This window comes from Phyllostomus discolor, chromosome 5 (assembly GCF_004126475.2).
Source record: "Phyllostomus discolor isolate MPI-MPIP mPhyDis1 chromosome 5, mPhyDis1.pri.v3, whole genome shotgun sequence".
NCBI classification, from domain to species: Eukaryota; Metazoa; Chordata; class Mammalia; order Chiroptera; family Phyllostomidae; genus Phyllostomus; species Phyllostomus discolor.
The window spans coordinates 120,484,463-120,502,039 of NC_040907.2; positions in this window are offsets into that span (position 1 = coordinate 120,484,463).

Below are 17,577 nucleotides of genomic sequence, written 5' to 3' on the forward strand. Positions count from 1 at the left end.
CACTGAAGTAAAATTTTGAACTGTTGAAAGAAAAAAAACCCTACCGATATAGAATTTTTTATTCTGCAAAGTAACCCTTCAAAAAAGTGAAGAACAGCTAAAAACTTTCTCAGAAAAAACAAAATTGAGGGAATTTATTTCCAATAAATCTGCTTTGAAATAACTGTTAAAAGAAGTTCTCTAGAGAAAAAAGATGATATAGGGAAGAAAGTCAGATCTTCATACAGAAAGGAAGTGTTACAGAAAAACATAAATGAGAGTAAAATTAAAATTTTAATTACCCTAACATTTTAACTGACCTGAAAGAAGGTAGTTTTTTCAAAATAATAATAGTGACAATCTATTCAGTGTAATTATAGATAAGTAAAATGAATCACAACAGTATTCTAAAGAATGGAAGAGAGGAAATAAGAAAACTCTGTTATAAGGACCTGCACTAGCCATGAAGTAGTGAAGTGTCATTTGAAAGTGTACTTGGATTAGTTGCAAATTTATATTGAAAACTATGGTGAAAACACTATAATTTTTGAAAGAAATTATATTTGATATGCTAAGAGCAGAAAGAAAAATTCCATCATATTAAATGTTCAATTAAAACCATAGAAAGCAGAGAAAGAGTAGAAGAAAAAATGAGAAAGAAACAAAGGGCAAGAGCAACAGATTGAAAATATTAAAATATGGTAGCTATTAAGCTAATTTTACCAATTATAACTTTAAATGTGAATGGTCTAAATACACCAGTTAAAAGATATACTGTAAGAGTGGATTTAAAAATCAAGTACAAACTATGTGTTGTCTACAAGAAACTTATTAAGGGATGAGTAAAGATATACTATGCTAAAACTATTCAAAGCTTGAGTAGTTGTATTAATTTTGCACACAGGTATAGAGGCATTAAATAATGATAAAGGGATCAATTTTCCAAAAAGATACAACAATCTTTACCCTATGTATGTGTCTAACAACAGAACGTCAACATACACGTGACAAAACCTGAGGGACCTACAAGGAGAAATAGACAAATTCACTACTATACTTGGAGATTTCAATAGCCATCTCTCAAACAGTAATTGGCAGATCTAGCAGTATACTACATAAAAATAAATTTGAACAGAACAGTACCATCAATCAGCTGAATCCGGCAGACATTTATAGAATACTTCATCTAACAGCAGCAGAATACATATTTTTCTCAAGCACACATGGAACATTAACTAAGATGGACCACATCCTAAGCCATAAAACTTACCATCACATACTTAAAAGAATAAAAATTCTTTTTTATTCTTTTGGAGAATAAGACCACAATGGAATTCTCTTAGACCACAATGGAATTAAACCAGAAATCAATAACAGAAAGAGCTGAAAAATCCTGAAGTATTTGGAAATTAAACAACACATATCTAAATAATACATGTGTCAAAGCAGTGTCAAGAGAAATTTTAAATCATCTTGAACCAAATGAAAATAAAAATACGACTTATCAAAATGTGTTGGATGTAACGAAAGCAGTACTTGGAGGGAAATTTATAGCAGTTAGTGCACACATTAGAAAAGAAGACAGATTGAAACCAATGATCAAAGATTTCACCTTAGGAAAATAGAAAAAAAAGCAAATTAAATCTGCAGTAAGAAGGGAAGAAATAACAAAAATTGGAGCAGAAATCAATAACTTGGAAATAAGAAAATCAGTAAGACAAAAATTAATGAAAACACAAGTTGGTACTTTGTAAATACCAATAAAATAATAAACATTTATCTAGGTTAACCAAGAAAAAGTGAGAGAAAACCCAAATTACTAATATCAGAGATGAAAGAAGCACCATCACTACTGTTCCAATGGAAATTAAGAGGAAAACAAAAGATTATTACTAACAACTCTAGTCCCACAAGTTTGAAAAGTAAGATGAGATTGACCAACTCCTGAAATGACACAAATCTACTAATCACACTCCCAGGAACTCACCCAAAAGAGCTGAAAATTTACAACCACAGAAAATCTGCATATGAATGTTTATAGCAGATATATTTACAATTAACAAAACTTGGAAGTACCAAGATATTCTTCTAAAGGTGAACGGATTAACCAATTGTGGTATATTCATATAATGGAATATTACTAAGTAATTAAAAGAAATGAAATACTAAGCAGTGAGTGACTTAAAAGAATGTTAAATTTATATTGCCAATTCAAAGAAGTTAATCATCAAAAGTTATGTACTGTGTGATGCCAACCATATGACATTCTGGAAAGGTAGCCTCCAGGCATTTGGGAAAAAAAAGAGAGGAATTAGTAATTGGAGCACAGGGGATTCTTAAGGCAATGCAACTATTCTCTATAATACTGTCACAGTAAATACATGATATTCTGCATTCATCAAAAGCCATAGAACTGTACAACATAAAAAGTTAACCCTGATGTAAACTATGAGCTATAATTGATAATAATATGTCAATATTGGTTCATCAATTGTAACAAAAGTACCACAGCAATGCAAGTAGTCAATAATAGGAAAAACTGTTTTGGGGAGTGGGAATAGGGGGTATGTTGGAATTATCAGTACTGTCCACTTAACTTCTCTATAAGCCTGCTTTAAATATGAAGCCTATTAATTTTTAAAAAGCACATACAATTTTGCAATATAATTTAAATACATCTTTGCAATTTTTGTTTATTGTTGTTCAGTTACAGTTGTCCTGCCTTTTTCCCCATTGCTATCCTCTGCTCCATCCCCCAAGCTCCCACAGTCAATTCCCCCCCATGAAGCCACAGGAAAGTCAAAGTATTTGTTTTCCAAAGTCAAGGAGGAGCCACCAGACACAACCTCATGATTCACAGTACCCTCACATATGTTATTTATTGCATGCTTAAGAACATAATGCAAGTGCAAGAAGTTGGTGCCATTAGAAAAAGTCAGGAATATGACTGTCACATGAAAAGGCACAAATGTGTTTCCATCAGAGATTCTCTATTCTAAAAATGTAGTAAACATTACATGGGCAGTGTCATTTCTTTTCCCTGAATTAACTCCCATGATGCAGTCACACTTTTCTCAATATTTATGAAGTCAGTGTAGCATCATGGGTCAAAGCAAAAGTTCTGGAAGCAGATGGCCTGGGTTTAATTTCTGATTACATTACCTATTTGCTGAGTGACTCTGGGCAAGAATGTTAGGTCTTTGTGCCCCAACTTTTCCATTTGTAAAGTGAAGGTAATAATACTACCTACTTCATGAAACTGTGAGGATTAAAATAAATTAATTCATGTGAAGCATCTGGAACATTGTCCTTGTGGAATATCTCCTTTTTGGAGATGCACAAAGTACATGAAAGCATTAAAGACTCTGTTAAGTTCTGTAATAAAAAGGTTCAGAGCTTTAGATTTTGTAAATTCATTTGATTAAACAATCTATTTTTAAACTGATAACTATTAATATTCTGAAGAATGAATCTTAATTGGCAAATACTTTGAGCAATGCCAGACTCAAATATCAGCCTCCTCTGCCCTTTGTTTACCTCCATGCCCTTTTCTCATCATTGCTCACGTGACCAAAATAAACATCACAACCTCTTTCCAATCACCTCTGTATTATGGGGCTGACTTTACTCTTGAAAAGAAAGATTTTTGGAAGAGAGTCACCCTCTGTGTTATCCTCTAGTAGATAAACTTTCCTTCTATTGTTTGTGATATTCTCATTATCAGAAACCCATAACAGAAGAATTGTAAATTACTGGGTAGATGCTCAGTCTAATGTGGGTCTGGTCTGTGTCATGTATTGAAGGCTGACAGCCTGTAAATATTTGACAGCAATAGGTACCAAATGCCATGTGAAACCATAGAGGAGTTTCTTGACAAGAAGGCTTGGTGGTGGGGGTGCGAGCAGCTAGTACTAGGACGCTTGGTTGGGAAATAAAGAAAGTGGAGAGGAAGCCAACATTTCTAGAGCTGCTTCACTCCCCTTTCTGCTTAGAATATCCAATCACAAAATGGCCAGGTTCCAAGCAAGCTATAACTGAGAAACACAGCAAATGAGTATTGGCAAAACAACATGATTCATGAAGAAAAGTGAATAGTCATCATTTGTGTGTTAGCTCATAGGGTGGCCTTCCTAAAAGGAAGTCCTGGTTTGAAGGATTGGATCCTGTTTCCAGAGCTAGGAAATATATACCAGACACAGCACACCCATGAACTGTCAGAAAGAATTAGAGCCACTCTGAACTGGGAAAAGGCACTTCTCTTGGTGGCAGGAAGACTTATCTTGCTCAATGGCCTGTCATGTGTGGTAACATTGTCTTACATTCTACAGATGAAAGACATTATCCCACCCAGGGAGATAGCAGTTACTCCCCCAAATGAATCAGAGGATGTCATCCTCATATGGACACCATTTGTGGAGTGTTTATATGAAAACTATGAAATTTAATAGGCTGAAGAAAATAATGAAAAGTAAACTAAAAAAAGACAAGTAGAGAAAAAATACAAAATGTTTATGGTTGCCTCCAGGATCTGTCTTAGGAATGTCATTATTTTTCAAACTGTATCCTAGGAACACCTGAACTGAGCAAGGGTCTTAGAAGAAAATGTTCTGTGCTCCAATTGGCTAAGAATAGTCTCTGCTCTATAGTCCTTGTTGGTAAATGACAACTTTAAGGACTTTGAAAGTCCTAGAGTAAAATTTAAAAAAAATACACCTTGTTTTATTTTGATTTATCTCAGTTTTCTCTAAATGTACATGAGCACGTAGCTATTTCATTTAAAACCTCCATTAAACTCATTATAGTTGAGTATATAGTAATGGCAATCTTTAACTATTGAGCTCTGTTCATCTTTAAACTAGGTCAGATGACAAAGTTAAGAATATCTGCCCCTCCTGGCATAATGGGCCAAGAATTGCCACTGGTACAAGTATTTTGAGAGGCTTAGAATGCTTGTACAAATACATCTCATGTACCCTGTTGCTGAAGTCTTGCAGAAGTAAGCCTGCCCTGATTTCCAAGGCTAATTAGTTGAATGAATCTAATTATATGCCACTGTTTGTTAGGCTTTCCCACAATAAGAGATTTTTTCCCCCTGAACAAAATGCAACACAGAACAAAAGATGATAAAAGCTGTGGATTGTTTGAAGGGGAAAACTACAAACTCAACAAGCTTAGGCAAAGCAGATTTTCAACAATTAACTCATCTATTCAACAAATGTTTATCAACCCTGTGTAGTTAGGATTCTTTCTGTGATGAGTGATAGAAAGTCTAACCCAGACTGACTTGTGGCACATTGAATTTTCCAGAAATGGCCACAGTCATATTTCCAGTCCCACTTACTTTTTTGGAACAATGCTCTTCCCCTTCTTTTGAACTTGAGTTGTTTTGTGAGTGCTCCAACTAATCAAGGATGGCAGAACTGATGCTAAGTGACTTTTCAAAAAAAGGGATACAATTTCTATCTTGCTCTCTCTCTTTTATTGGGGGTGGAATTGGGATCTCACTTGGAGAAAAACTGGCAGCATGAGGTGAGGAAGCCCAGATAGCCCATGAAGAAGGACCACCTGAGGAGACCCATATGAAGAGGAACCACTGCCTCTTGATGATGACTGGCAGCTATCACCAAGCCTTCAGATGACAGCAACACTAGCCCTCGGGCCACCACCTTTGATATCTAGTGAAGGAGAGGCAAGCTATCACTGCTGAACCCTGCCCAAATTGCAGATTTGTGGGCAAAATAATTTTTGCCATTGTTTTAAGCCATCAAATTGAGGAGTGATGCAGCAATCATCAGGAGAACAGGGCTCATAAAAGGAAATGTTCAGGAGTGTTGCTGGTTCCTCCCATAGATTGATCAGGAGCTCACATGATGTCATCAGAGATCAAGTTTTTCCTGCTATATCCCTTGGTCCAGTTCTCTTCCTTGTGGACTCTCTTTTCAGATAAGCTCTGCCCTCCAGGAATGAGACAGATGGAGCGGTGACCCAAAGAGTTCCAGATTTAGTCCAGTATGGAAAGGGCATTCTCCTTTATTCCGGGCATCCCAACAAAAGTTTCACATTCTCTTCCTGGCTATAATGAGGTCATGTATCCATTTCTGACCTCATCCTGGTACCAGAGAAATCCTTGGCTAGACTTGATTCAGAAGCCCACTGTACTGAGGAAGAAAGATGTAGTTCTGGGAGAACTACAGAGACTGAAATTTAAGATTTAGGGTGAGATGAACTCCACAACAGAAATCAAGGGTTACTATTGGTAAAAGATTGCTTAGACATTAAAGTTGTCAGAGGACAACTTCTTATTTACTTATTGTTTATTTCTTTTTAATTAACTTCTTTGAGTGATTAATATGATTAAATAGGTTTCAAGTGTACAGTTCTATGATATATGATCTGTATATTGCATTCTATGCCCACCACCCAAAGTTGAATCTTCTTCTATCACCATGTATTTAACTCCCTTTATTAATCACATCACCCTCTCTTCCTCTGGTAAACACCATATTGTCTGTGTCCATGAGTTTTTTTGTTTTTGTTTTTGTTCATTTGTTGCTTTCAGTTTTATATCCCACATATGAGTAAGAAAATTTTATCAATTTAACCCCCCCAAAAAGGGAAGTAAAGGCAAAAAGTGAATGGGAACATATCAAACTAAAAAGCTTCTGCACAGCAAAAGAAACCAACAGCAAAACAAAAAGGCAACCAGCCAAATGGGAGAAGATATTTGCAAACAACGTGCTCCAACAAGGGGTTAATGTCCAAAATATATAAATCACTCTTACAACTCAACACCAAACAAATGATACAGTTAAAAAATGGGCAGAAGACCTAAACAGACACTTCTCCCAAGAAGGCATACAAATGGCCAACAGATATATGAACATATGAAAAGATGTTCAACTTCACTAGCTACTAAGGAAATGAAAATCACAACTAGAATAAGATACAACCTCACACCTGTTAGAACGCTATTATCAACAAACCAAGTAATACCAAATGTTGGAGAGTTTTTGGAGAAAAATACATTTTTTAAAGATTTTATTTATTTATTTTTAGAGAGAAGAGAAGGGAGGAAGAGAGAGGGAGAGGGAGAGAAACATCAGTGTGTACTTGCCTCTTGCATGCCCCCTACTGAAGACCTAGCCTGCAATCCATGCATGTGCCCTGACTGGGGATCAAACTGTCAACCCCTTGGTTCGCAGGCTGACACTCAATCCTCTAAGTTACACCAGCCAGGGCAGAAAAACACATTTTTAAAAGAATTTTTTAACCTTATTTTTATTGTTTACACTATTACAGATATCCCCATTTCCCCAACCCCAACTTTGCCCTTCTCTATCCATCCTGGACCCCTTTCCTTTGTGTCCAGGAGCTATACATGTATATTCTTTGGCTAACCCTTTCACCTTCTTTCATCCAGCTTCCCCTTCTCTCTCCCCTCTGATAGCTGCCAGTCTGTTCCATGTACCCATGCCTCTGTTTCTATCTTGTTAATCAGTTTATTTTTAAATGTCAACTTTAAGCATCATTCTAAATAAAAAATAAAAGCGAATGTTTATTGAGTGCTTAATTTGCAAAAGCAGAGTTCTAAGTGCTTTATATGTCTTCATTAAAGCCCTCACAACTACTACAACATGGATATTATTAATAACACCATTTTACAAAAGTGAAAGGAAGACATAATGTTAGAAATTGACCAAATCTGCATGGTTAGCAAATAGCAGAGGCAGAATTCAAACCAAGGTAGTCTTGCTCCAGAAACAACATTTTCGTCACTATGCTACAATGACATAGCAATTTAAATATATACCAGAGGCTAGAAATGAACAAACGGTGTGTCGCCTTAGAAGAACCTTTTTACTAATGAAGGACAAAAATATGTAACTATATAATTGCAATGCAATTTGTGCATTTCTCTAATAAAAGTGAAGTGCTATGAGGGCTAGGAAGAGAGAGTAATACCTGCACTTAGAGTGGAGATTATACAAAAATGCTGAAGAGGTGACATTGAACTGGTCCTTGAAATATAGGTGAGACTTTGCCTGGGGAAGGGGCAGAGGCAGGATGCATATTTTAGGCACTGTATGCAAGGAGAGATGATGTATTTTCCTAAAAATTATCCCAAGTTATTCATTCTTTCAAAATGTATTTATTGAGTACCACTATGTAACAGGCACCCTCTTAGGGACTTAAGGTACATCAATAAACAAAACAGACAAGGATTACTGTCCTTGTGGAACTTAAGTGTTATCAGCATTAACAAGGATGGTGCCCAGGCTTCAGCAAGAAAATTGAATAGCCATGTCTTCATGTGCTTTTAGGCAAGCTAGGATGGCCCTCTCACCCAAGACAGCTTGGATGTGTTCTGTATTTCACTAGATTTCCCAAAGAAGAGAACTTTATTTTTTTTTTAAGATTTTATTTATTTTTTAGAGAGGGAAGGGAGGGAGAAAGAGAGAGAGAGAGAGAAACATCAATGTGTGGTTGCTGGGGGTCATGGCCTGCAACCCAGGCATATACCCTTACTGGGAATCGAACCTGCGACACTTTGGTTCGAAGCCCGTGCTCAATCCACTGAGCTATGCCAGCCAGGCGAGAACTTTATTTCAGTCGTTGCTACCCGCAGAGAGCAAAAAAACCACCAGTAAGGGCCGGTAGGGGGCAATGAAATGAAAACCCTTCTCCCTTAGCCAAGTGTTGGTCCAGGCTGGCACAGAGCAGATTGGCATGTGTGCATGTGCACATGCATGTGTGCCTGGGCTCCACACATGTGGCAAGTCCCAGGAGGAGGGAAGGCAACGGGGCTTCATCCCTCACTGGTGCTCAGCAGTCCACAGCTTGGAGAGGCTGCCAGGACATTAATAATGCAGGAAAGAGGGTGGCATTTTAGTTTTTAGTAAATGACAAACTTTATTACAGAAAAAGAACAAATCAGAGATATTTTGTTCTGTCCCAGAGTTCCTCATGGGACAGGTAGAGTTCAGTGAAAGACTGAAGGGGGGAAGAACAAACATCCTTTTTCCAGGGATAATTGAAGTGGTCTGCACTGTTCTACTAGAAAAAGTATCTACTTCTCAGCCAGCATCCTAAAATTATGCACTGAAAATTTCCAAAGAAAAGTCACACTACTAATGTGAATTTTAAAGATAATTATTCCTGTCATTTCTTTTGGAATCTGAGTTCTGGGATTTGATTCAAAACTTGAGTCCCCCCAAAATAACACTGTGTCTATTGGCGTTCCTCCCTGAACCCTGAACAGTTACACTCTTTTTAAAAAATCCCCAGTCATCACACAGTAATTCATTCACTCAACCATTCATCCATCTATCCATCGATCAATTCATTCATTCATTCATTCACTTTTTCCATATTTGTTTTTAGTCCCTGCTATTTTCAGCCCTGTGCTGGTCAACAAAACTACAGGATGATGCAATAGACTTGATCCTGTGCTTGTGGAGCTCAAACTAGCTCATGACTTACAGCTGTATCTCATTTGCTCTAAACTCTCAAGAGGTACCTTCCTTATTTGTGTCTTATTTTCCTTACAAGCAAAAGGAAGAGACTCAACATCCTATAATGTTATGATTCTATTATTAATGTGACTGAAACACCAGTAAATAAATACAACACTCACAGAATCCAATGCCTAAATTGGATGATCCTCACAACCTTTTCCCCATCTCCCTCAAGAGCTTCTAATCAGAAAGTGGGAGTGGGTGGGGATGGGTAGCAATGGGCTAGCAAACAGAGAGACATGGATGTGAGAGAACAACATTGATTGCTTGCCTCCCGTGTGTCAAACCTGCACCATTTTGGTGTATAGGATGATGTTCTAGTCAAACCTCCTGGCTAGGGCTAAGTGGAATGTTTTAAAGCAGTAGGCATAGGCACCAAAAAAAAAAAAAAAAAAAAAAAACTTATGGTGGAAACAAATAAAATAACTTTGTATTTTAATTCTTAGGCAATTCAACAAAACTTCATGAAACACCTACTGTGTACCTATCTCAGCTGCTTGGCTCAAGTAAGACATGGTCTTTACAAAGATAAAAGAACAAAGAGCAGCACAATCTGAGATAAAGTACAATTTGGGAGATAGAGAATGGTATACAAATACTAAGGTATTAGAAATCTTAAACACTCTTTCTACATTTATAAAAGTCCATATTGTTTTATTCAGTGGCAGTTACTTTCAGGACAGAAAAGAAACAAATTTACAGTAACTTCCATTGCATTCATTTGTTTCAAAGCCACCTTCTTATTGGCTCCTTAATATACCAAGCTATGCCAATTAAAATACATGTATCTGCTGAAATGGAGACCTCAGATTGGTTACGTGGGTGTTGGCTTGTCTCTGATTTTAGTGAATGTCAAATTCTTACTATTTCATGTCCTGGTGGACCCAGGCCTGGCTCAACCTAGAGAAATAAGTAGATTCAGTGATGGGGATCAAAGACTGCTGTAGCCATAAACCAAGGTGCTTCATACAGAGAGTTACAACTAAGAACAGATGGTGAGTATTTCATCAGGTAGGGTGCAACCCCCCCACCACAATCATTCTCTCCTCTCCTTTCTGGCAGTAAAAAGCTGGACAGAACTCTAATGGCTGGTTAATGAGCATGATTAAAACCTGATAATGACTCATCCTAGGAGAAAATGTTCAACCCTGCAGAATACATTCTGCTTTATTATCTGTGAACCTCTTGCTGATAGGGACTGGAGATTGACAGGCTTCCATTATGTGGAGGGTGCAAGGTTTGCCAGAAATGGAAGGTACTTTCAAATTGTCACGGTTTGTGATGCTCTTCAGTTGATGGGAGGGCCCCTACCAGGGATGTGCAAAAAAGCACCTTTCCCCACTTAAGCCCCAGATCCTCTTATCTGGCAAGAAGAGCAGTCGTTGATTTTAAACAGAATGTGTTGTTTTCTGTGTAGATTTGATTAACACCGTGCTGTTGAATCTTTACGGTCAGGCCAGATTATATTACAGTCATGACAAGTAGTTAATGAATTTACATTGACTAATCCATACAATGCTAAAGATTTTTCTGTCAGGATTAATATCCAAAATGTGCAGGACACTGTCTGATGTGTGGCTCTGCTCTTTGCACCAACATGACCTGTGGTTGGTGTTTAATGTCCCATGATCAGAGCTAAGTGACAGACAAGATCTGGACACTGAAGTTCAGAACTGTTTGGAGAATTTTTTAAATTAACAAGGATGATCTTATTCCTGGTTCCTTATTCTCTGATTGGGTATCTTATATCTTAATTTTTCCTACTGTAGGATCTGGGCAAGCACCTTTGAGAATCCTTGTAGGACCTATGACACCTCTAGAAAAGGCAGTATGGTTTTCTTGCCCTTGTCTGGCTCCCTATCTTATTATCACTGCTTGCTCTGGTCCTTTGTTATCTCTGCTGTGTCAGCTCAGCATGATTCTCACCTCTTGTCTTATTTTGACCTTAGGTACCTGCCATTCCATCTGTGCCCAACTTAACACACTCCATACTACTCACCTCTTCTAGAATCATGGCTCTACCCTAACCATGACCTCACCAGCACCTCTAGGCTGCCTCAGTTTTAGCCACAGCATCATTTCACAAATGCAAGACCTGTGGAGGCTGTGACTTGATGCTGGTGGAAGGCCCTTGTTGTACCCATCTGGACAGCAAACACCAAACTGTAACAGGCATCATAATCAACTGGGGAACATGTCAAGCATGTGAATTCATTGCTCTATCCATTAGGTCTGCAGCAAGTCCCATAAATCTGCTTTTTATCAAGTAGCACAAGTAATTCTTCATGCTTGATAAATGTTGTTCATGGTCCACACTTCAAGAATCAAGGATGCCTCTTTGCAGGTCTCTGAAGTGGGTCCCTGTTTTTTGCCAACAGAGTCAGCACTAGTACATTTATTAACAAGGTGATGTGAGTAGAGGTGGCCAATGTGGAATCAGCTGTCTGAGAGGAGACTCTCCCAATGTCATAAAAATTCTGGTCTTTTTTGATCTAAGCCTATGAAACCAAAAAGCTTTGGCTCCTAGTGGCTCTCTTTACCCTCATATTTGGGTTGTTAGAGATGGTGAAAATATATTATGTTGACTAAGTAAAATTGCTTTCTGGAGAGAATATATGCAGGAGACTGTGTGGGCAATTGGTAAGGGAGAGAATAAGGAGGTGGGCTAATGGTCCTAGTGGGTATACCATCCATATGGTCATTTGCAGCTCAATTGTCTATATGTCCAAGGCTTACATTAACTTACACAAGTCCAGGAAGCTTTGTTTATACTTCAAAAGTATAATGGAAGTTTCAAAAAATAGAAGTTATAATATAAAGTATGGAAATATCACTATAGATTGAGGATCATGATGGGTAGCTTGAATTAGGCCTATCAAGAGTCAGAATTCTGAAACAAGTTAGCACTTGTACTGAGGATCTGATAGGTGCTGCGATTCATCAAGCATCACAATTCCTGCTCTTTACAACCACGCTTTGTGGTAAATAAAAGTGTTCCCATTTCCCAGTTGAGGAAATTCAGGGTCAGAGAATCTAAGTTAGCCTGTCCCAGATCACACATGTAGCATTGGCAGAACAAGAATTTAAATTCAGGTCAGACTGACTAACCCACTACAAAACATTATGTCTTGAAGATGTAGAAGATGTTAATTTGACCCAAAGCCATGGAAGCTTTCTGTTTGAAAAACAGTGTCACCACCCTTAATTCTCACCTTCGTATCTTCTCTTCCTGGGGATGATATGGTGTTTGTCAGGCCTCAGCTGCCTCACCCAAAGTTGCTAAAACAAAACTATGGAGATATATCAGACAAGCAGTGTACTGTCATTACATTGCATGATTATCAAAGACCAAGGTGTTTAGTGTACAAAGGTTTTCTTCCAAATAAATCTGAACACTGCATCTATCTAATCATGTGTATATTTATTTTCAGAGCCTCTGAAGGTTGGGTGGAGCATGTACTATCTATTTCCCTCTCTTATGAATGTATTTGCATCTTGGTTCTAACATCGTCTTCTCTTCCATGAAGCCTTCTGGATTTGTATAATTGAAATTTGCGCCCTTTCTTCTGTGTCCTCCATCGGCCTTTGTATACTCATCATAATGTCCTGCCATTGCAATTGCTTGGGTCCATATCCATTGCCCCTATCTAGACTCTACCTGCCTAATAAAAAAATAATTTAGTTTTATTCATTTTGTTCAAAGTGAATGTTAAATAAATGATCAAATTCACAAGTGGGGAATAAATCATATTGCTCAATGGATTCTTTGCCCAAGGCATCATGCTTAATACGGAACACAAAACGCTGGTCTTCTAGACTCTGAGAACTCAAGTACTCAAAAATATACTTTCCAAAGCATTGATGGAGAGCCCAGTGTTGACATCTCATCCCGGTGCCAGTTAAGTCTTACTTGGCCCAGATCCAAACGGGCAGATCTGGGCAGCTGCAAAGCTGAATTCCCCTCATTTCTCTTCACCACAAGAGGCCCATTGTTCCTCTATGTAGCTAGTCAGTAGGCACCTTTTTTCTTATTTCATGCTTGTCCTTCCTCAGGAGGTGTCTGGCCCACGGCAGCACTCTCATACTGACTTCTCTGAACTGCTCCCCACCAGTTCAGGGGCATTCCCCAGTTTTCAGAAGCTGAGCCATGGCCTGAATGTGCATCTAAGTTCATGTCAAAAGTTCATCCCTGCTTTGAATCCCAGCCATGGGGCTGGAGTACCATGAACTTCCAGGAAGGCTCACAAAGGGTCCCCTTGTAACACTGGTTCTCCTTTGTAAGACATTCCTTGTGTCCCAATTGGTTTTGGCTGAGGAGATGTTGGCCAAGAACAAGGAGGCAGACACATTTCTAAAATGTAGCCCCAGGGACCGAGGTACCGCAGGAAACTCAGAGGGAGACCTCCCTAAGGCTTCCCCAAGGCGACTTTCTTAAGCTCCTTGGAACTCTTGGCACAGTCCCTTTAACGTCATCTTATTTGGAGGCTTTGTGAGGTTTGTTTCAATGCTTGGGGCTGTTTTTCCCAGGTTTGAAAACTCCTTTTTGGAGCCAGGTTTAGATTCTTTTTAGAGTGAAAAATTTTATATTCTCCTTCAAGCAGAGGTGTTGAAAGGTCTTGCTTGTCCAGTGAGTACATTCAACAAGAGGAGAAAAGCATATGAAAACATGACTTTTCTTTAGCTTGGGGTGGTTGGGAAAATGTTAGTCTTGGGTCTAACTTTAGAATCAATCTTTCAACATTTACTCATTTGGCTTGAAGTTATTAAACACCCTTATATTTGGCATTGTAGTAGGTACCAATGTGCTAGAAAGAAAAATGAGATTTCCACTCTTGGGGAGAGTCCAGAAAAGTTGCAGAAGCAAATCTTCACCCTAGAAACAGCAGGAGCACAGCTGTCAAGCAATGGAGGCTACTCTACACCCTGGTTCTTTTTGTGGAATCCAGGAATTCCAGGATCCGTCCATGAATGAGATTCTATATGTAATAGCGTATGAATGAAGTTCATGTATATGGATGAGGTATTTACATGTGCAGAAATACATACATATATATATGGGCATACATATATCCATGCATATATGTATGGATACATCCATATATATCCATAATAAACTATGGACACACACACACACACAAACACACACACACATATTCTATAACATATATATGTGTGTGTGTGTGTGTGTGTGTGTATATATATGTCCATAGTTTACTGAGATCCTTAAATGTTCCTCCAAAATAAACTCCATGTATTAGAGGTAGCTACCCAGTTGTATGTTGTGGCTCTGTTCCCATATCTGGCTTTCTAGGTTAACATATGCCTAAGCGAACAAATTTATCCTGTCTTTCTTATTTTTGATCCTCCCTCTTAGATTCTGACCAGGAGGTTGTGTGTACCAGATTACATTTACTCAAGTCTTATCAATCTGTATTTTAAAAGCATGTATTTAAATGTAGAAAGACAAACTCTTTTATGTTTTGTGAATATGATTTAGTTAAGAAGCATTTTTTCTCTTCAAACAAACTGTAGTATCATTGGTAAACTCCCTCTTTCCTTCCTTGGCCAGATTAAGAAAATGTTTCATTTCAAATGAGATTATACACAATGTACTACCTGTGCAACTGTGATGGCATTTAATCATAACCATGCACTACATCTTAATTTAGTCCTCTCCCTTAGAAAAAATGTTAAGTTCCCAGAAGGAGGAAAAAAGCGATGTCTTCAAATGTTTTAGCAATCCAAAAACTCTGGACTAAAGAGAGCCAACATTTAATCTAATCTTCATAACTCTGTGGTCTCACAGCCTCCATTGGGCGATTGCTGGTGACAAGGGGCACGTAGTAACTTTGATGATTTCTATGCTGGTCCAGGATGCTGCAGCACAAAACCCCAATGTTCATGACACTTCCTTCAATTATGCAACATGGTGGCCCTGATATGGCTGAAATGAAATTCTTCCTTACCCCACCTGCAGTGACCTCACATGCTGGACCTGAGTTTTGTCATCTAGGACTTCCTAGAATCAGTTGGACCTGTTTTATGAAAGGATTTCTTCCAGCAGTAGGAGTTTCAGCTTGGAGTCTATAGCACAAAAGAGAACTGAATTAGAACATCAATAAAAGAATGAAGGAGTTTATAATTGATCCTGTGCCAGAAATAGAGATTCCATGGGGAATAACCATAATCAGAGAAATCCAGAGCTTGTCAGGTAATCTCATGGCTGCTGAGAAACTACTTTCTGTTCATTTTTTACCTCTGGTCTCCGGTGGCTAGTTCTGTGACTGGTTAGCTTAGTAGTTACAGTACAGCACCAATAAAACCAAGGTCTTGGATGTAAAGCCTCCTCAGATACACCTGCTATTGTTAATCATTTCCCTGGCCAGAGCAGCACTCTCATTATTATTATCAGACAGATTTTCCTCTCTATCTTTAATCCATGGGCATATACTGACTACTCTTAAAATGTTTCTTAAAACAGAGTATAGAGTACTGAAAATGGGAGCACGGGACCTATAAGTTGAAAGTAAAGTTATGGGTAATTCAATTCCATATGTGATCTAATCCCCTAGGCCCATCTATAATGGACCAAATATTAACAAATAAAAATGACAAACATTGGTCGAGAATTTAGTGTACACCAGCTACTGTTTAAGGTGCCTCACATGAATTAACTCATTTCATTTTCACACCAACCCTAGAGGTACATACATGTCTTGTTCCCAAGTCACAGAAGAGGAAAGTGAGGTTCTGAGAGGTGAAAGAATTTGTCTGAAGTCATTTTTATAGCTGAACCCCAACAATTTTGCTCTGGAAGCCACACTTACCCTGTGATAGTGTTTTAGCTCAGGAAGGGTGGTTCCAAGGACTGTTTTTCACCAGTCAAGGGCCCTTCCTTCTCAGTATAGTCCCTTCTGAGAGCTTTCCTTGCCTCCCTGGGTTCACAGAGCAGGCTGCCTGGGCTCATGATAAACATTCCCTAGCTCAGCACCCCTTAGTCCCCCTCTCTATGTTTCATACTCAAAACCCTCACAAAGCCCATTTCTACATTCCAAACCCTGGTTTCTCCTTTGCTTCTGAAGGTACAGTGCACCTTATCTGAAATGATGTCTTCATTTTCCTTCCTCAAATTCTGAACTAAGAAAGAAATTAGTGGAAATGGGAGGGAGATGGGGAGGGTTGCGGGCTGGGGGCTGGGATAGGAGTAAAAGACAGAAAATTGTACATGAACAAAAATTAAAGTTAAAAAATGCAAAAAATATTTCTCCTTGAGTGACCCAGCCTTATAAGGGAAGTTGGGCATAATTAGCAATCATTAAGCTTCTAAAAATATGTATTTCTGAAAACAGCAGATATTTTAAAGAAGTTAAACCACGCCCATTTTTTAGAATCTGCCACAAGTGCTACTTAAAATCATTAGTTAACATTTACTAGTCTTGTCATTCTTTATAAAAGCATGTTTTTGAAATTCCTATTACATATGAGCAGAATTTTCTTCCCAAAGACAAAAACTATGCAAACTTTACAATCCTTTATTCACAATTTAAAGATGATTCTTTTTTCTGAACATGTATAATTTATGTTTGTGCATTAATTCTTTAATTAATGGTGATAAAGTACATCAAATATGTAAAGTGCTGCATAAGTGCTTAATTAAAATAAAAACAAAAAAGTGATAATTAATTGTTCATCCCAAAGGCTAGACAGTATTATAGTTCCCAGTGACTATCAATTAATATTGCTATTGTTAATAAAAAGCTAGAGTTTTTATGTAAAATAGAACACATTAAAATTTTCTGATTAAACATGGAGTCAAAAGAAAAAAGTTTCTTAAAAATATTTTCATCATTATAAAGCCTCTGTGGGAAAACAGCTTTGAAATTTTGCATTTTAAATCCTTGCTTAAATTCAGCTTCATTATACATTTTTTTACTTCAAGTTATACTATTATAATATCACACTTTTCAAATTCCTATTTCTCACCAGGAAATACTGAAAATGCAGCCAAACCCAAAAAGAATGATCTTCATTATAAATATAGGTTCATTATTGTTTGAAAGGGCTAATATGCAATAAAGCACCT